The sequence below is a fragment of the Neolamprologus multifasciatus genome, chromosome 6 (assembly GCF_963576455.1).
Source record: "Neolamprologus multifasciatus chromosome 6, fNeoMul1.2, whole genome shotgun sequence".
NCBI lineage: Eukaryota > Metazoa > Chordata > Actinopteri > Cichliformes > Cichlidae > Neolamprologus > Neolamprologus multifasciatus.
Window position 1 is genome coordinate 39713070 of NC_140444.1, and position 11209 is coordinate 39724278.

The 11209-nt window shown below is 44.2% G+C and overlaps 1 long non-coding RNA gene across 1 annotated transcript; it reads right to left on the bottom strand.

Moving 5' to 3' along the window:
* Positions 1-681: 681 nt before the first annotated feature.
* On the bottom strand, positions 682-6193 carry LOC146517697 (uncharacterized). Its single transcript, XR_014874753.1, has 2 exons — positions 5273-6193; positions 682-1762 (listed from the first exon to the last, which is right to left on the bottom strand). It is a non-coding gene; the product is annotated as an uncharacterized LOC146517697 (long non-coding RNA).
* Positions 6194-11209: the final 5016 nt, after the last annotated feature.

Below are 11209 nucleotides of genomic sequence, written 5' to 3' on the forward strand. Positions count from 1 at the left end.
GACCCCTGGGGGAACTCACAAGAAAGTGAGGCTCTTGAGGATGATGTATACCCCAATCTAACTGAAAAACTTCAGTTGGACAGTTAAGATTTAAACCACTCCATTGCAGTCCCTTTGATTCTGACACAGAGCTCAAGCCGAGAAATAAGAATCCTATGATCTATGGCCGGGGTACCCAATCCCAGTCCACAAGGGCCGGTGTCCCTGCAGGTTTTGGATCTCACCCTGGGTCAACATTACCAGGCCTCTGGAGAACTTCAAGACACGTTGAGAAGGTAATTTATCCATTTAAATCAGCTGTGATGGATAAAGGACACATCTAAAACCTGCAGGGACACCGGTCCTCGTGAACTGGGATTGGGGACCCCTGATCTACGGTATCAAAGACAGCACTGAGGTCTAATAGTATGAAAATGGGAGAATCTCCAAAGTCAGTAAAAGTTAAAAGGTCATTAGAAACTTGGTGGTGATCAACCAATCAGAAAACAGAAGACCAGAATCAGCCAATCAGAAAACAGAAGACCAGAGGTGGGTCGAGTATCCAAAAATTGTACTCAAGCAAGAGTATCATTACTTTAAAATATTATTACTCAAGTAAAAGTGAAAAGTAGTTGTCAAAAAAGTTACTCGAGTAAGAGTAAAAAAGTACTTGGTGAAAAGGCTACTCAAGTACTGAGTACCTGTTTGAAATGTCCAATTTATTTCATAAATAAATGCTATCAGACAAACAAAAATAAATGAATATACAAATTTTAGTATTTTCAAAAGGAATATGTTTAAAAAGATCCACAAAATGAGGCACAACAATTCTAATTTCAAGATTTCAGTTTTTCACAACATAAAGCTTTTTCAAGCAAAACCCACAGTAAATATATTTGCATTTACAGCAGCCTCAGAGAAAACATTAGAACGAGGCAACTTCAACATAACAGACTACAGCTGATGCACCAGAATGTCATACTAGGGGTGGTTCTTTTAAATACAAGGAGGGATTAAGTAAATCAGAAACAAATGACACAGAGATGCAACAGGTATAATCAGGAAAAGTTTATTCCCAAGGCGGACAGCAGGAATTAAAAAAAAAAAAAAAAAAAACACACAACACATCTGTGCTAAAATTCCACAGGAATAGACATTCTAACAAAACTATAAAATGTTCTTTGTATACTAAAATACCCTGAAGTATAGACAGTGGATTAACACAATGTAATATGAAAACACTAAAAACATGCGATACAAACATAAGAATGAAAATATTTCAAATAAAAACTACACTCACAAATAAACACTGAAATCAGAGTAAAACTAATTATAAAAGACAAATACAAATTTCCACTATGTGGATGTACATATGTGTATGGCTCACTTTACCATAAACTGTTTCTTCAGTCAGTGAAATGTTGGTTCAGCTTCAGCAACAGTTGGCTCTCAAGGTTCTTGTTGTGAAGCTGTGACCGTTTGGCAGTGAACAGGAGGGGGGTTAGGGAGGAGTTAGGGTTAGACAGGAGTCCTGCATGACTAAGAAGTCTTTCACAGGCTCCTGATGCAGGAAGAGCTGTATTGATTTTGATCAACAGCTCCTTGATCTGAGGAACGCCATGCAATAGATCCACACCTCCAGTGAATGGACATGAAAGGTACCTCTCCAGCCCTGCTTCTGGCTTTCCTGACCCCATGGATCCATCATCTTAGTCGGTTAGGCTGCTGTTTGTGCTGGCCTCATCCAGCTCTGTGTCTAGGTGATGTCTGATGAAGTTGAGACCTGTGGAAAGATGTATGGTTTTCAAAAGAATTAGCTCTGGTCATTATAGTGCTGTATACACTGCCAAGCTGCAGATGTTTGGCAAGAAGATTTGATCACACTGGAGATGGTTTTTACTAACTCTTGTAGAAAAACAAAATCTTGTCATTCATATCCCGCACAAACAGTTTGCAATGAATTCCAGATTAAGTTTAAAATAAGAATGTGTGCAAGGCTAAGCAGTGCTCACCAATGGATCCTCCTGTTTGGCTGTTACTCTGGGAAAAGACGAGAAAGACGGTGATGGAAGCCGTGACTGGAGCTGCGATGTAGCCTATATAATATTTATATTGTACGAACGTGATAATTCTGTATATTGTAATAACGTGATATTATATTGTTCAAACGTGAAAGGTATATTGTTAGAACAATATACTTTTCACTTTTCTATTTTTCTTTTGCCTGGGTGGCAGCTCTACGCTTCCCTATCCAAGGCTTTTCAATGTGGCCTCACAAAATTATCACGACTACAACAACCATGAAAAGAGTTGGATGGACTTTGCTGCTCAATCACAGCTGCCTGGTCAATGTTTTTCATTAGTAATTTAACAAAGTTGATGGTGGTGTGTGTCTGTGTGAGTGAGTGAAAGACAGAGAGAGGGATTTTGTATGATAAGTTTAATGTTATGGATGCACAGTTTGAGCACTCAGGTCGCATCAGAGCATCAGGCCGTATAGTGTGAGACCCTGCATCGTGACCTATGAACTTCTAACCCCTAAGATTCAATTGTACAGTTTGAGCAGGAGCTGAATAACGCGACTGAAAAAAATTGCACAGTGTTTGCCCAGCTTAATGCCGACTGTTTAAACTAAACAAGCTGCTGTTTCACATAATAAACCCTGTCAGCCGCAGTATTGCCTTCTGTTTTAACAGTTAAAGTAGTAGAGACGAGCTGTTTACAGCATCATTAACCAGGCTAGCTGTTAGCTTATAGCTCACACTAGCTAACTAGCGAACAGTTAAAAGGACAGCCGAAGCTGCACAAAACACCCACAAACTTATCTCACTACAACGTAGCGCCGAAAACATGACTCGCAGCTCGAGCTCGACACAGCGTCTGTAACGTAAGACTGACATCCAGCTTCGGTCCTCGTCGGTGTGTCGCCGAGGTTGTGGGCGGGTGGGTGCACGGGGGCTCAGCCCTGGCGCAGGGGGCCTCTTGTGCATCGGCCTAACTGGGGGGCTCTTCAATTGGCAGGGAGGTTGTTCCATCCTTGCAGGAGTCCACTCTGCAGGTGGGGGAGAGACATAGGAGAGGTGGAGAATAAACTTAACCTGGGTGTCTGTTGTCTTGTGTAGTCTGGGAGATGATTGAATGTTGGGGTGGGTACAGTTTCCTCTGCGGTCGGGTAGGGTGGGCTGCCCCGGGTCCTGTGGGGCATGGCGGTGCTGCTGCCATAGGCCCCGGTCTGGATGGGCCTGGGTTCCCTTGCCTTGGTGGATACCAGAGGACGGGGGTGCCTACTTGGGTCAGCGCCTTAAGGAGGGGCATCCTCCCCTCCCTTCTTTTCCTCCCCATCCCTGGCTACCACCCTCTTCCCGCTCCACCACACTCACCCACACAGGTAGGGCCTTGGGGTGCGGGTGTGTCACCAGGGTGCAGGGGAGACATTCCCCCCCCCCCTGTTCTCTTCTGGCCACCTGTGTCTCAATTTTATCTCACAACTTAGACATCCACATTACTTACACTCTCATAACACACACATATATATATATATATATAGGGCCTTGAGGGTGGGCACGTTAACGGCGTCCAGTAGACGGTCTGTGTATTCAAACCTACCTCTGGCGCCGGTGCCCACCTCTCAATTTTAAATCCATGTAGACATTGAGGGTTCTCGGGAGGGGCCGTGCTAACACCTGCTGCTCTCTGGCAGCAGCACCATGCTCTCCCTTGTTTTAAATGCACTTTAGAGCAACACGCATCAACACTACACTTGAGCGGGAGGAGGGAGGTATGGGGTCTTAACACACCCCCGTTCTCTACTAGCCATCAGGGCGGGGGGGCTGGGAAGAGATGCTGGCTGTCCGATTGGCCTCCCTGCTGCTGCGGAGCCTGGGACGGTCTGCTTGCCTCCACCCCGGAGGGAAGGGTAACATCTCTTGGGTCTGGGTGCCGTTTCCCCCTCTGGGGGCGAGGGTACCTGGACCCGGGGTATAGAGTATGTTTGGGGAGTGTGATTGTGTGTACATGTCCATTTACGTTTATCCCTACGTTGGGTGAGTGCTGAGTGTTTGTATATGTGTGCATGAGGGTGGGAATGCATGTCTGTGTCTGTGTGTGCCTGTTTGTCTGTGTCTATATGTCAGGTCGGGTCTTAGACTCTCTGGGAACTCCCAGGCCCTCCAAAGTGTGGAGGCCTATCTCCCCTCACCACACTTCCTGCCGGTGACTGATGCCCTCAGGGGTCGGTGCATTGGTGGTTCTTGGTGTCCGGGGCTGGGCGCTCAGGTATGTACCAGCTCACTCCCGGTGGCTACTTGGCGGGGCCTGGCGCCTGCTGCTCGGTCAGGCCTCTTCCGGGGCGCGGGGGGCGCTCGGGCCTCCGGCCTCTGTGCCTGCGGCTCAGTTCACTCTGGCACAGCTGGCTGCCGGCGGAGCCGGCGGGCACGCCGGTGCAGCCCCCTCCAGCCTCTGCCCGGTGGCTACTGGGTGACCCCTCGTCTGGGGATCCTCAGCCCTTCCCATGAAGGTGGCACGGATGCCCCTCCGGTGGTCCTCCTTGGGCTCTTGCACTCTGGGGCCTCTGGATGTCTGGGGCCTGGATCTCCTCCATGCCTGCTTCATGCCCTGGGGGACAGGGCTATGGCTCTCTACATCCTTTTGCAGACCATTACATGGGAAACCATTTGAATACAAGCGCGCTGATCCACACAGGTGTGCACACGGGTGTTCACTGTTCGTAGACTTAAATCACACCTTTCTCGGCTGCTACTTCAAAGCACATTGTGCGCTGTCGGTCCTCCGTGCTGCACAACAACATTCAATATTTAGTATTCACTGCTGTTTACACTTAGCTAGATTAATGCGATGGTGTTGTGTTTAGTATGTTGCTTTGTTTTTTTTTTTTGCTTGTTTTCTATTCTTTTTCTCTCAACAGGTGATCCCGGAGATATTTCCCCCCCCCCCCCCCTTTCTCACTGTCCCTCTCCCCTTTTGTTTTTCTTTTCCTTCCTCTTTCTTTCTCCCTTTCCTATCCCTCACTCGTGTCTGTCCCGTCTGTAACAACTGAAAATAAAATAAAATAAATAATAAAAACAAAGGTCGATCAAATGGACCAATACAGCAATGCCATGATGATCCATTTGGCAAAATAAATCCATTGGGTATCCTTGTTGGTCTTCAGACAACAATCCTGACAGCTAAAGAACCAAATGGGACAGGCAAAAAAAAAAAAAAAAAAAAAAAAAAAAAGAAAAGACCGACATCCAGCTAACCACAGCTAAAAAGATATTTAGAGAAAACTTACCGTTTCCTCAGGTTACACAAGCTGAGTTTTTTCACGCTGAAAAGTTGTTGTTTTGGCTCTCACTGAAGACACCGACGCTGAAGACATAGCTGTTCTTTTGTAGTGCTTTTAAGCGAAACATCTTTTGTATGTAAGGCCAAGGGTGTTCATCCTCTTCAGCTCTAGCGTAGACGACTGGCTCTGCCATGTTTTTAATCTTTCTTCTTTCCGTGTGTCCGCTTACTTTGAATGTACTCAAGTAAAAGTAAAAAGTATTGTGCAAAAAAGGTACTTTAAAAGTACATTTTTTTCAAAAACGTACTCAAGTAAATGTAACGGAGTAAATGTAACTCATTACTACCCACCTCTGCAGAAGAACAAGAGGTCTCATTCCCTGCTGTCCTCTGGACGCCATGCTGGATTCACCACCACAGAGCACAGAGAGTCACGGTAAGTTTCCTTCAAAGCTTTGTTTAGTACATTAGCTCTGTGATTAATGAGGAATCAACATAGACACAGAAATCCCTCATTCCTCATTCCCCGTAGCCGTGGAGCTGAGGTCTTTCCAGTCCACTTTTCCTCTGATTTCTCTCCACAGGTCCCGGCTGCTATAGACCCCACGCCAAGCTCACCAGTGGCACAGACGTTGGGGCAGGAGCACTGGAGGTGTGGTTACTGAGATACCTCTGCCGGGACTGCCCGCCAACAGAGGTGAGACAGGTGTTCCGCATCGCTGGACCTCTGACGCCCTCCCCCAGTTCAGGAGAGACGTACCGCATACCAGTAAGGTGCCAAGGGGGTACATGCCAGGCTCTGGTGGATTTTGGGCTGTACGCAGACCCTGCCTCCAGCTCGCCCGGGGGCATTGCTGGAGTTAGAGTGGGTGGAGGTGAAGTGTGTGCATGGGGATATTTATAAATATCCCTTGATGCCGGTGGAAATTAGATACTGGGGAAAAATGCATAGACTGAAGGCTGTGGTTAGTTCATGCCTGACGCACCCTTGATGAAATGTTGAAGCTGGGAGTAATAGAAGAGTCACACAGCACTTGCTGTAGCCCCATAGTTCTGGTAGTGAAAAAAGATGGGTCTATGCAGTTCTGTCTGGACTATCGCATGGTGAACGAGGTGTCATAGTTCAATGCTTATCCCTTGCCCTCGGTCGACGAGCTCCTTAAATCCCTTTTTTTTACGACACTGGATTTAACCGAGGGCTACTGGGAGATTCCCTTGTCTGCAGAGTCCAAGGAAATAACAGCGTTCTCCAGTCTGTAAGGTTTGTACCTGTTCGTTACACTTCCATTTGGTTTGTTCATAGCCGCTGCTACCTTCCAGTATCTCCTGGAGTATGTCCTGGAGTCCCTGAGGCAGACGGAGCTCAAACCTTACATTTGAGATGGAGTGAGAGGTATCTCTAAGTCACTCATACAGTATATGTTATATTATGGCTGCAAGTCAACCCAAATAAAGCAAAGGGATAAATTTACATTAATTTTTCTTTTAAAACTAAGCTGCTGAAGATAAATGAAGGAAAGCAAGAGAGTGTAGGATGAGTGGGGCTTTGGAGGGCAGTCAACAGTGGGAAATCATTTAGGTGCTTAGTCATAAAACATGATGAAAGTGTGAGTCGGGGTCAGTAGATGGGTAATGAGCAACCTCGAGTCTGAGGAACAGGGAGAACCATGGCTAGTGCAGTGAAGATCACACAAAATTGATCACAATTAGAAACTGTGACTGTTATCATGCATCTTATGCAGTCAACACAATAATGTAAATGTAAATCTATAAATTACTTGTTTGTTTTTCACTTCAACGGGTCCAGGGATGGTGGATGGTGGAAGATGGTTTGACTTCCACTGACAGGATAGACCAAGAAAGCAACCTGTCTTGTGCAAACTAAGTGTTTCTATGAAATGTGCTTTAAGTTGTGGAAAATATTTCTTTAAACTGTTAATGGAAAATAGAAATAAATGTGTAGAAGTGCACAATATGTGTCCTGTAGTAACAAAATCCAGTGTTGCTTTAAACTAACTAGGTCACATGAGACATAAGCCATTAATAACAAAGAACAAATGAGAACAGAAAAACCGACATAACAAACAGAAAAGCATAATAAAACTAGTGCTTCTTTATTTGTAAGCCGTAACTTTAACATCTGGGATTGATCTGGAGTGATATTATTAAGAAGTGTGGGAGTAGGGGAGCATTTATAGATTGATGCTTATAGATGTTGAATATGTCAAATGTTTCATGCAATTACCCATTAGCAATCAAGCATGCATTTGCAGCATAACACCATTTTGGTATAGTTTCTTTTTAGCATAATAAACGTGTAAATCAGCATGAAAGTAGAAGATTTAGACATCCATGAGTGACAGTGCTGTGGTTCCGAATCTGGACTAAGAGGTAAACTAACAGTCCTCTTTTACTGCCAACAGTGGGAGAAACTGAGGAAGAAGACACTGCTAGGATATGGACTGAATGTCTGTCAAATGCTCCTGTCAGAGCAGCATGCTTATCAGTGTCTTTATGCTGGATAGCTAGTTAGCTAGCAGTGTTACCATTAGCTAAAATGGTTGTTCACTCTGTTTTCTGCTGCTGCTCCTAATGAGGAATCAGGAATTTCTGTGTCTACATTGATTTCCCCATTAATCACAGTGCCAATATACTAAACAAAGCGTTGAAGGAACTCTGTGGTCCCTGAAACTCTGTGTATGAGAACTCATGGTTCTCTATGCCCTGTAGTGGTGAATCCAGCATGGTGGACAGAGGACAGCGTGCTTTCTGATTGGCTGACGTCTACTCCGTAAATCTCCATAAAGCACCTCTCCAACTGCCAAATCCATCTGTTCCCTGATTGGATTGTTAAATTTGTGATTGACATGACTTTGACCAATCAGCTGAAATGAAGAAAAATTGGGTCAAAATTTGCAAAATTTGTAAGTTGAAACTCACACACAGTTTTACACGTAATTTTTTGCTTTGCATCTGTAAGCAGACCTTAATAAAAAAATTTGTAGCTCGTGTAAATAGTTTTTACAAACACAAATCCTTTTTACACATACACAAATTGTCATCTGTAGATGCATATAAACTTTTCACATATTTTGGATTACAAGGTTACAAAACTCAGTTCACAAATACGCATTTGATTTACAAGTACAAAATATTTGTGACCACAATTTGAGCCCATATGCTATGCCCAAACTATACAACTGCCGTGTCATTACACTTAGCAGCACACTCAGAAGATGTTCAAGTTTTGAGCTTCACAGCGGATGTTTGCACTCCAGTTGCTAGTCCATTGTCTTACATAAGTCTCACATAACACTGGGTGAACTTTGACACAAGTGCACTACAGAGGGCAGTGTTTCAGGTGAAAAGGTCACACCGTTCACGCTGTTCGTCTTTTGTTGTGGGGCGGCTCTGGCTCAGGTGGTAGAGCAGGTCAGTTTCTCCAGTACAAGTGGCCACTGTGTTTGGGAATGTCAAGGCACTGTATGAATGTGTGTGTGATTGGGTAAAATGTCACTTCTAGTAGAAAGCATTGTATGTTCTCAAGCTGAGTAGAAAGGTGTTTTTTAAGTACCAGTCCATTTATCAATTCCAGATCTTCTTAACCTCCTAAGACCCAAACTCTTCCACGGCATGCATTTTTAATTTCCCTTTGATATTTGGGCTGATTGGGACCTGATGAATGTGTAACCCAGCTGGAGAAACGGGTAAAAATAAGATGCGCTTTATAAGGTATTTGTTTAGTTTCAGAATCACTCTTTTATTTGTTTTATTTTATTGTCACAAGAAGTGGAAAAAATGTGTTTATTTCCACACTTCCTGCTGTGCCTAGCAGGAGCTTTTATTTTGAAGGTTAACAGGAAGTTGTGTGTTTTAACATGGCGTATTGATACCAGCCATTCGAGGAAAAGAAAAATCCGAAGCTATCTTGATTAGCAGCAGAAACTGCCGCGGTTACGGAAGCAAGGCTTCATAAAAGTTGTCAAAAAGTGTTCAGAAGTTATCGGCTAACATTTTAATAGTGAGTTATTCAACTCACTATTAGATAGAGCTGCCGAAATCAGCGGCTAAGTTAATAGTGTTCTACGTGTCTTGGTCAGGTGTTTTAGTGAGCTTTGAGCTCCACGAGAAAAGACCAGTGATTCTAATTGATGGCGAGCCTCCCAGTGTAATTTCCAGGATCCAGATCTGCACAACCAGTCAGACAGCCAATGGTTTATCTGGTTTCTGGTAGGATTCCACCAGTCACCCCGGGTGGCAACAGTGAATAGATAAAAAAAAAGAGTGTACTCTAGCCTATAAAAACACTAAGTGTGAAACTTCACCTCTGTTTTGCTGATTGACAGATCATTCCCTCATTCGATCTGTGTTTTGACTTTACTGACCCTCTACTCTATAAACTCTGAGGAACAAACTGAACTATAAGGTTGCAGCCTAACAAATACTTTCAAAGGGACAATTTCAATGATTAAGGACAATGCATTTTATTTCTATTTTTATTTTAAGGGCCCTAGTTGTTGTTTTGCTGTGAAACTGTTATTGTTGAAACTAAAGTCAAAGTTAACTGAAATTTCTGTGTGTTATGATTATTCGCACTCATGTCCAGCTCCTCCCTGAACCTAGGGCGACCGTGGCTCAGGGGGTTGGGAAGCGTATCTGTAACTGGAAGGTCGCCGGTTCGATCCCCGGGCTCTCTGTCTTGGGCCTTGTGTCCTTGGGCAAGACACTTCACCTACTGGTGTTGGCCAGAGGGGCCGATGGCTTGATATGGCAGCCTCGCTTCTGTCAGTCTGCCCCAGGGCAACTGTGGCTAAAACCGTAGCTTGCCTCCACCAGTATGTGAATGAATAATGGCATTGTAAAGCGCTTTGGGTGTCTTGAAAAGTGCTATATAATATCCAATCCATTATTATTATTAGAGTGAGGTGTACTTACCCAGTAGTGGGTTACACGGAAAAACGTGGCGAGCCAACCAGGAGGAGTTTTGTATTGTAGTGCGGTTCTGTACTTCATGAAAGATTATTTGTGTTCATGTTGTTAACTGCAAACTGTTTTTGAGTTAAAAAAAAAAAAAAAACTAAAACAAAATGGAAGTTATTGAGTCAGAAAATGTCATGGTTCCAAAGTCCCTCTTCATTTCAGGTTTATCTCAGACAACTGCAGTTGAGGAGATTTTCGATTATTTGAAACAGTATGGTAGTATTGCAAGGGTAATTAAGGTTGCTGCTTCTGGGGATGAGCCCTGTCACCAGGCCATTGTAGAGTTTGTATCTGGAACAGCTGTTGAGGCACTTCAGGAAGAAATGCCCTTTGACAGACCCTGTGCTGCAAACCCTGACATTGTCCACCATGTTGATGCTATGGTCAGTGTTTATTCTTCTGAAAATGGTAGAAGCATCACCTGTACCTTTCTCAGCTTAAAGGCATGGCAAAACTTAGCGGCAAATCATTTGAGCATATTTTGCAGGACGAGTTAACCAGAATAACCAAGGTTGTTGGTGATCAAAGTCAAGAAACACAGGCTGAAGTTTGCAGTGAATCCGCTTCAGAGGTAATACCTAGTGAAACCTCTGTAACAGCGCTCCCTGTAGCTGATGCCAAGGAAATTCCTTCAGTAGTAGGGTTAGACCCCATTTCAGAAAACCTTAACCCCACTTTCAAAACATTTGAATCTTGCACAGATGATCTAGGCAAGTCAGCCCACAGTTTCAAGCCTTCACCTACTCACCTCAGCCCACCTGAAGTGCAACATGTGGTTGTTGAGCACATTGTGAAGAGTAACGATTTGTCCTCACAGTACCATTCATCATTCAAGCTCAGATCCTTCTCAGGCAAGGTCTCTTATTCCAACTTTGAGGTTGATTATGACACCTGGAGAAGCAGTGTAGAATTTCACCTGGCTGACCCCACTATCTCTAGTGCCCCACTGGTGCGGATAATTGTG